Raw genomic sequence first — 10231 nt, 5'->3', positions numbered from 1 at the left:
GATGAGAGGTGTTCAACTCCTGGAAAATTATTTTTAAAAGTATCTCAAATAATACATTTTACAGTCCAATTTTAACTCCACTTTCTAAAAGGCTATAGGATTCGGAGTGAAGCTGTCCAGTCTAATGCCACATTGCGGCTACGGAGTGTACGCCGGCTACAGGACCCATTGAGCAAAAGTACCTTAAACCTTGTGGCAGCACGGAATGCTTTGTTGAGCCCCACGTAGTGGGGGTGCTGCACTGGATTTCTCCATGCAACTGTGGCGATGCGGTGGGAGGGCAAAAGATAAATCTAGAGAGAGATGAGAGGAAAAGAAGAAAATCTTGAGTTTTTGCAGGATAAGGTTATGATGCATGCTGTGGCTTAGATGTGGGAAAGAAGCACTGAAGGAATTGACGAAATTCCCCAAAAAGTTATTGACTGACTGACTGAATTGGGGAAGGGATTTATGATACAAGGAAAAGGTGGGACAAAGAACTGTGGTGGATATAACATAACATAAAGGGAAGGAATAAAAACGATAAATAATGAGGGTACATGCAGTGATAGTATAAAACACAAGATGGAAATGGGTAGATGTGTAGTGGAAGGAACAGTAAGAGCAACTGGGGTACCAGAAAGTCAGAAATGTGTGCACAGTTGAAGAGATAATAAAGCAGGGAGGTGAAACCAACTCGGAGTGAGGAGACTGTCCGCCACCTCCACAGTGTCAACAGTGAGAGATGTCTCATGCTCCTGTTGCTGTGTGCCCACATCTGAAGTGTAATAGTAGGGAAAGAGGGGGAGCAAGGCTGTTGGGAGGCCAAAGACCATTAGGGTTGGAAATATTAGGGATTTAACAATGGTTTAAAAGAGTTAAAGGAAGGTAACTTTAGCAGGAGGCTATTGTTTGAAAGAGAACACACTAAGTGCAAGTATTTACTGTCTTGGTGATTCTACTTCCAGATGAGAAAAGACAGTGCTCTGAGAGGTAAATGGGGTTGGGATTAAGATTACTGAGACTATCGCTTGTGTACTGCAGCAGAGTAGATGGCATGTCTGCAACCATTTTCATTTAATTTTTCTTATTTAGCCCGGCTATTCCTATTAGAAGTCTGTTTTTTAATCAATGTTATTCATTTTCATTATGGTACATAGCTTAGTATACTGTATCATTTGAGATCATTAACAGATTCTAAACAGCATGTCAGAGACAGTATTTTGGTAAGGAGTAGATGGTTCAACACATAAGAGTATTACACACTTCAGATCACAGCAGTGAAATCTGTACAACATATGTACATGTCAGTGAGTCAATGTTTAGGCCTCTGCAACACCCATACCATAGCTGGGATAACAGAGATAGTGCTGCATCACCCCCCCGCCACCACTTCCTGATAGCATTATGCACATTATTACCACTGAGGAGGAGCAACTAAGGCTCCTGTGAAGGAGATCAGTGGAAGACTGGTTAGGGGATAAAAAGGATGACAATTGGTTTGGCACTTGGTGTCGCTCTTCTATAGATGTACGGTGCCTCCTGCCTAGGTCACAAGGGCATCATGGAGCTCTGCAGCTTATGCTGCAGACCATCTCCTGAAGCTGCTATGGGGACTCTGCGCAACCTTCGGACTTATTCCTGCCTCAGCCTTACCCCACTTGAGTGTCACAGAGCACCAGTGTTGTAGGTTCAGGAGTATGTTTGTCATCCAATACATCACTATGGACCCCCGGTCAATGAGTAGGGCTACGTCTAGCAATCAAATGTTTTCTATTCGTGCTTTTTTCCCATTTAACTGTACACAATAACCCCCCTTCCATGGTGAGAAAACCTTCACGGCCTGTTACTTCTGATAGCACACCTGTGACCATCCTCCAGAGGATTGCAGGCGCTGGGCAACTCCAAAACATGTGCGCCATATGGTCATTCGGTGTTTGCACCTGGGGCAAAGTGGAGAAGAGCCAAACGTTTTCTACAAGCTTACAGGTAAGGTAGGCCATGTGAAGAATATTATGCTGTGTATATTGAAATTTAGCATTCCAGGATACTTTCCTCAGAAAATGCAGAGCTCCCTCCCATTCATTGAGTGTTGTTTCTCTGCCTATATCTCTTTCCCAGCATCAGCGCTTCGCCTGCTAAGAGTTTAACGTGGTGTGTGCCAGCGCCTTTGTGAACCAGGTAATGAACCTGCGACCAATGGCCATGATGTGGAGGTCATGTACGATTGGGTGTTGTTCTGGTTCTGAGCCTGGAACCGCCCCAATTCTGCCACCAACCTGCCATGTGCAACAAAGTGTCCTACCGGTAACTCGTGTTCTTGTGTAACTGATCAAGTGGAATAAGCACACCATCGTGAAACAAGTCCTCCAGTGTTCCCACCTCAGCCTCAGCTAATGTTTCCACACCCTCCTGTCCTATTATTCCACAGAGTGGTTCAAGTTTACTTAATCTGACTGCTGGGGAGTATGGAGTGATTGACAGCAGGAGTCATAACACCCTTCGGTATTTTCATATGCTATGCGCAGCAAATTATTAGAATCTCGGGGGGAGTTAGCCTGTGGGAGCAACATTCCACCAACCAGTGCCTGCGTTACAGTCGGCAGCCCTATTATGTCTGTCAGATGTTCCACCAGCCCACTCGCAAGCCATTGCAGCTGTGCTGCTAGATATTAATACTCAACATTGGGTGCTCCCAAGACCCCTTTATTCACTGGCAGTTGTAACTTTCTTAGTGCCACCCGTCTCCTGCCCCTATTCCAAACTTAGTTTCCCAGCGTGATATGCAGGCCCGAAAAGTGGACCGTGGAATATGCACTGGGAGGTTATAATAGAGATACAGGAGGTGGGGGAGCATCACCATTTTTGATGATATTTGCCCCTGAACTGTAAGAGGTAAGTTTCTCCACAATGCCATCCGAGGGTGTATGGAGGATACAGCTCTAGTAAGGTTCCCGTCAACGAGATCTTGCATATCACCGTATATGCAGCTGCTTAGACAATGAAAGTGCGGGGGCTACCATTTTAATAAGTGGGCAACTTCTATCAGTTGTTGTGGGGGGGCAGTCTACATGAATCAGGAAGACACACAACTTAGTCCGATTAACCCCTAGTCCAGAGGCCTTTTGAAACTCCATGAGGATCACTGTGATCTTAGTGATCTCACCACAGATGTCACAGGTATAGATGAGTAAATCATCCGCATATTGTGAAACTCTATGTATTTCCTCGTTCAGTAGTATTCCCCACTCCGTGCCTCGTCTGTGAGCCACTGGACCAGTGGCTTCATCGCAACAACAAATAAAAGCGAAGAAAGGGGACATCCTTGGTGGGTTTCCCTACTCACATTAAACAGGGTAAAATAGGCTGGACAATTTTTACACAGGCAGTGGGTTCTGTGTAGAAACGCTGAATGAGTCTTTGGAATCTACCAGTGATACCTATCAAACATAGGACAGAAAAGAGGTCACCCCAGTTCACGGTGTCAAATGCCTTTTATGAATCTAAGATTAAGGTGCTAAATGCCTTTTATAAATCTAAGATTATCTCCCGGACCTTAGACTTTACTACTGGGCCTCGCAACCTGTGGTGATCAACCAGTGGATATACCATTCTCCCAGCGATCCTGCATACATGCTAGACAGGTATCAGACTGGGCGATCTGGTTACTAGAGAGCGCTGTACTTTAAAGTGAAGCGAGGGTGATATTTTGCGCCTCTCTCCCATACTGTAGCTATCTGGCATCAGGCTAATTCCCGGCTAGGATGGTCAAATGTCCTTACAAAAGCAACGCCCAGTAGTTGTGTTCTCTCTGCCATCAACCTGGCTTTGATAAGTGGGACACCATCGGGATTTCCGTGGTAAGAGACATGATCCAAAAAGGGTTGATCCAATATAAGATGGCACAGGGGGAACAGTTTAGATACATGCAAATCCGACATGCCCTCACAACAGCCCTTCCGAACCCCGCAGAGATACCAGAGTCGTCACCGTTGGAAGATCGGTTGCTAGATGGGCCACTACACTCCAAAGCTATTTCATTGACCTATAAACAATTGTGTAATAACATACCTGACACGCTACATAAGCTTAAAGAGTGGGAGGGAGACCTGGGATCTCGACGATGAGGATTGGCAGGCTGCCCTGATGTCCCCTAGGGAGGCGGCTATCACTATCCGTTTCAGGCTGATACAATTCAAACTCCTCCACAGATCATATTTAACGGAAGTGACACTGGCAAAGATAGGGGCCAGAGCTGATCCACTCTGTCTTAGAGGCTACGGCCACACAGCTACCTTTTATCATACGTTATGGGAATGCCCGCAGCTTCTACAGATATGGGAAGGGGCCACGACTCATATCCAAACGGCCCTGGGGGAAACACTGACTCTTACACCGGGGCTAGGCCTACTTAATGTATGGGCGGCAACAGATCTTCCAGAGGTGGAACAACAACTAGCCACGCTGGGATACACCCTAGTCAAAAGAGAAGTAGCTAAGGGGTGGGGGTGGTAAGTTCTCCAACTACGCAGGCATTGTTAAAGGAAGTTGATAAATGAATGATTGCAGAAAGAAAAGGAAGTCTTTGCAACTCGGGGATGCCCGAAGAAGTGAGACAAGAAATGTGGCAAATGGAACGTCTATCGAGGGACTATCTTTATCTCCCCAACGTTGGAACTTGAAATTAGGCGAAATAGAGGTCAAGCAACAAATAATGTGTAAAAGTGACTTTCTTCCCCATGTTAATGTACTGCTGTATTATGTGCTTGCTGAAATACTGATTACAAATGTATGCATAACTACGAATGAAACTAATAAAAAAAAACTTTCAAAAAATGTTAAAAAAAACAATCTAAGATTAGACTGGCTACATACGGCCCCTAGGCTGGAGCCAACACCATCACTCTATGAAATCATCGGGCATTAAGGGTGGTGGATCTCCCAGGAATAAAACCATTTTGATCTGGATGTACAAGGCTCGGCATGTGTTCCAATTGGTGGATCGCTATGATCTTACTGACTATTTTATAGTCCGTTCCCAACATGGATAATGGATGGTAAGAAGTTACTACCATAGGATCTTTGTCAGGCTTGTTGTGCAAGAACACCAGAAAATATTCACAAAGTGACTGTGGGAGGCAGCCCTCAGTAAGCACAGCCTGGTTCAACTCCAACGGTTTGGTGGGTAAAATTGATTCATAGGTTTTGTGGAACTCAACGGGTAATCCATCAAGGCCTGGGGTCTTCTATGTAGCTGCACCTCTGATGTCCCCCTGGATTGAAGCATAAGAATGGTGTTGAGGTTCCGTGACGATTTGAACCCGTGTTTTCAACATTGTCGTAAATTCATAATCTTGGTACCGTTGAACCGCAAATGATCCATTTAGTATATCCTGGTGTTTTCGCTACGCTACGAGCAAGAGCACTCCTGTTATAACTACATTTCCGATACACCGATGGCATCCATTTTAGATCATGGCATCCATCTTGTTTTCTTGCCCTCACATAGTCAATGTACACGCAGTGACCTCTGATCATTTGATTTCAATTAAGGACACGTAGGCTTTAGCCGACGATTCACCCCTCTTGTGACACATGCACCTTAGGACAGAAACGCTGTGGCCGCATGACTCGGCAGAAGCTGCCTCCTCTGCCCGAGGCCAGTCCTGCTATACTGGTTCTCGTGTTCGTTGGCCTGATCATGATTAGGTGGCTGAAGCTGGTAGCCTTGCCCATTTACGACCCACAAACATCTCTTATCCTGTTTTTCTATCTTCCACACCTGGCTCTGCTCCTTTCCTTCTGGGCCTTTATTAGGGGGAGGTAACGAAATTTACGATGAGGCGGTCCGGCTCTTGAATGAAGAGATGACATGAAATTATGATGGAACAGTGGGAACCGCTCGATTGTAATGTTTTGACATCAGATATTGTTGACGATTCTTGTGCAACGCCAAATATTTATTGTTTCGGACATCATGTTTGAGAAGCACACTAGAATGTGGAGAATGTTGCCCCAAGCTGAAAAAACTGTATTTAAGGAGCAACCACTAAATACAATTCGAACAGTCTCCTAGACTCTGCCCGTGTGTAGATTCTGTGATTTCTGTGTCCCTGCAGTAATAAACCTTTGGTCTTTGACGCCACCATCGAGAAGCCCGTGTTTCTGTTTATTTGTGCACCGAGACAGGTAGAACTCAGGGGTCTTCGGGTGTTGTCCCTGACACCTCGGGACGGTACCGAAAAAGTCCAGAACTCCAATTGGCGCCCAACGTGGGGCGACGTCATTTGGTTCCGGTCCAAAAGCCTGAAGAGTTCGAGAAGCTTCGTGTGAAGATTCCGGAGGGAGGCGCCCCACTTCATCGATCCCGGCATATCGCAAAAGTGGCCTGACGTTCTCTTCCACGAGGGTTCCCGTTCGGACGGCTGCAGTGATCCGTTGCCTTGACCGTCGCCCTGTCTTGGACCCGAGGTGCAGACCTTAGTACAGCGAGACGTGACGGGTTTCTCCTTGGTGACGTCTTCAGTACCTCAGTTAAGTATTTAGTGGTTGCGAGTTGCTTGGTTACTTCGTAAGGGTTTAGATAATCCTTTTTAGTTCCTTAGTTTGGTTTGGTTTCGTAAGATTATCACTGGTTGTTCTGGTTACGATAATCTTTTGGTTTAGTCTGGGTATCGATACATTTTGTTCTCTTTGGTAGGCCTAAGTTTGAGTGCGCACTGTTATTTGTGTTTGTTCTGTGTTCCGGTTTCTAAAATGGTAAGTCGGAAAAGTTCTGTGTTTTCATGTTTTGGTTGTAACAGCGATTCCCGGTTGGAGGATTCGTGTTCGGTTCCTCCGATTGGAACTCCTCTTTATGATCTTTATTGCAAATTTGGTGTGGGCCCTATCTCTTATAACGAGGTATGGATCCGCTATACGGAGAAAGATGGTGTCCTTAGTTGGCCACTACATGGTAGTTTCGAACCTGAATTCTTGATAATCTAGAAAGAAGATTGATTAAAAAGAAAGCCCGGCCGGCAATGTTTGATTCTTTCCGTTGTTGGCGAAAAGAATCCAAACAGAGAGAGATTAAAAAGTTGAAGAAAGAACAGAAAGAACAGGAGTTGACTCTAGAACAGTCTGCTAAGCAGCTGCAACTTAATGAATCCGAGAAAGCGATAGAGGTAGCCGATAGAGAGCGTAATTTAGCAATAGACAAGTGTTATCCTGCCTTGCCATCTAGTACAACTAAGATATTGGAGGATTCGGAAAATGATCCTCTGTTATCTTATTTGTTGAGGTCTCTCCCACCGTATGCACAGGGTGCTACGACTCCACCTCTGCCGAATGTTGTGTTACCGGTTGCTGGACAGCCTGGTATACCTGCTCCTGCTCCCTTGAATCAAGCTCCTGTCGTCCCTGTGGTTATCAATGTTCCTCCGGCACCTCCTCTTCCAGGGTTGCCAGCTCCTGCTCCTTTGCCTATACCTGTACCGTTAATACCTGTTACTTCGCAAGCTACTATGCCTCTTACACCTACTGGTTCTGTTTCTTCTGTCCCGACTACTACTCTACTTCAAACTTCCTCTAGCTACATGACTCCGCTTTCTGTTCGTCGGAGAATCACCGATTCGGTCACTTATATTCTCTCTCCTTTCTACAAAACTTTGATTAAGAGTCCTGCCTCTGAGTCTGTTCAGAGACGTAGTCAGCTTCCTAGTATCGAGGAACGAGGAATATTAGATTCCACTGCTCTTAGATGGGTTTCGAAAACTGGAAGATATAGTGTACGAGATGTATTAGATACATTCATGCAATGGAACGAACCGACACAACGCTATGTGTTTGATGTCATGTGTTCTCTGTTGCGTGAGGAATGGGATGAGAATGATTCTAAACAAGTTCCAGACGAATTAATTCATATTCAACAAAAATTTGCAGCAGGAATGATAGTTGGTCAGGAGATAAAATAAGCAATGGAACTAATTTTAGATTTTAGGGTTGATCCTTCTCTCCGTTCAACAAGGGGTGGTAGTGCAAATAAAAATCGTCAATATCCCATGAGAGAGGTTCCGCCGATATGGCGCGATGCTGTGCAAGCTGATGCAGTACGTGGTATTGCAGCCGCTCCAGCACAATTCCAGAGAGTGTGGATACACATTCCGTGGAAGCGAGCTGAAGTGTTAGCAGTGAAACAGGCCTTGCCAGATCCGCGTAAAAATCCTGCTGGGTATTACAAGGAATTGGCTCAGACAGTTGAAGCTTGCGTAATGAATCTAGCGGACATTGATATGCTATTTGGTAATGTAGTACCGCAACCAATTTGGGCTAAAATTCGTAGAGAAAATCATCCAGTTGCTCTAGGTGGTGACTGGGCAGCTATTATTGCGGCAGATGGTCAACAAATTGGGGGTTCTAAACCTGAGCCTTTAAATGCTAATTTGCCCGGTAGAATAATTGATTTGATGAAAACTCTGATGCCGGCATTGCGTGTTAACTGGGACAAGTTGTCCGCATGCAGGCAGAAGACGAAAGTGTCTCTGACTTTTTCACCAGGTTCGAAGAGACTTTCGTAGATCACAGTGGTCAGGATATGAGCACAGAAGGAGGTCAGAGATTATTTGTTGATAAGTTTGTGCACAATTTGTCGCCAGAACTTAGTAATAAATTAAAGAATTCTGAAAGTGCGTGGGCTGTCTCTACGACTGCACAGATACTTGCAACTGCCCAATACTATGAAAATAGGGATAAAGAAGAGAAGGAAAAATCAGATAAAAAGACGAAAGATTTAAAAACTAAGGTCCTTTTGCAACAAGCATATCCGCCTCGCACGAATCAAACGAATACGCAGCAAGGGTCATATCAGAGGAATGACTATGGTTCACAGAGACCGCAATACCAATGGAATCAATGTGCGTATTGCAAAAAGGAAGGTCATCACAAGAATGAGTGTCCGGTACTGGCACAGAATAATGCTGCAGCAGCTCAGAGAGGTCGTGGTGGTTCTATGCAAAATTCTAGAGGTCGAGGACGAGGTGTTATGCCTCCGCAAACGAATGATCGACCTTCCAATTATTTTGATCAACGAAATAATCAGTCTACACAGCCAGCTAGATCTCAACAGTATCATGTTGAAGATTATTGTGAAGTTGGTGAGGAATTTCAGCAAAATGAGTACTAGGACAGCCATGGACAAAGAGAGGGAGTAGTGTCAGTTCCAGTAGACCAGAGTGGGCCTTATGTCGCAGTAGCCACATCAGGTGTAGTCGAACCGTTTCTGTTGGATACTGGTGCAGCAAAAAGTTCTATCATTCATGCGAAACTCCCTGGCGCACCTTTGTCCGGCTTAATAAATGTTTCTGTAGGTTTTTCAGGCGCCCCTGTTCACAACCCTGTTTCTGGTCCTTGGTCTATTTCTGTTGGGCCTCGTCAATTGAAAGCACCCTTGATTTTGACGACTGGTTGTAATGAAAATCTGCTTGGTTTAGACTTGTTAAAACGCCTATATGCGACATTGTACTGTTCTCCTTCAGGAGTACAGCTTACATTAGGTAAGAGAATCACCTCCCTGATGTATTTGTCAATGGATGCGCTCCCACTGGAGCTGCGTTCTCTCCCTGATACTCTTTGGGCGACTGGTCCTTACGATATAGGTCTGTTAGAAATCCTGCCATATGTAGTGACTTTGAAAGCAAATGTTAAATTTCCACGAATTCCACAATACAAAATTTCTAGTGAAGGTGAGCGTGCGCTCCTATTGATAGTGCAAGATTTGATCAAGAAGGACGTAATAGAGGAAACTAGAGGAAATGTCTGTAATAGTCCTGTACTGCCTATTCTGAAACGAACTGACCCAACAAAACCTCCGGTCTATAGATTTGTAATTGATCTTAGAGAGGTTAATAAAATTGTGATTCCACAGTTTCCTGTGGTTCCGGACATTACTGCATTATTAACGTTGATCCCCGCTACAGCCACGTTGTTCTCTGTGATCGATTTGAAAAATGTCTTTTTCAGCATTCCGATAGCCGAGGAAAGCAGAGATATCTTCGGCTTCTCTCTAGGAGGACGAAGCTTCAGGTTTAAACGTGCTCCACAAGGCTATTGTGAAAGCCCATCCATTTACAGTCAGGCATTAAAAAGTCAGTTAGATTCTTTTGTACTTCCTCCTGGTTCTGCGTTAGTGCAATATGTCGATGATCTTCTAGTGGCTGCCGATGACAAGGAAACTTGCAAAGCAGCTACAATTTCCTTATTGCATCATTTGTCT

Source organism: Lissotriton vulgaris, unplaced genomic scaffold (genome assembly GCF_964263255.1).
Source record: "Lissotriton vulgaris unplaced genomic scaffold, aLisVul1.2 SCAFFOLD_872, whole genome shotgun sequence".
NCBI lineage: Eukaryota > Metazoa > Chordata > Amphibia > Caudata > Salamandridae > Lissotriton > Lissotriton vulgaris.
The sequence above is the reverse complement of the archived record's forward strand: the minus strand, read 5'-3'. Positions refer to the sequence as shown.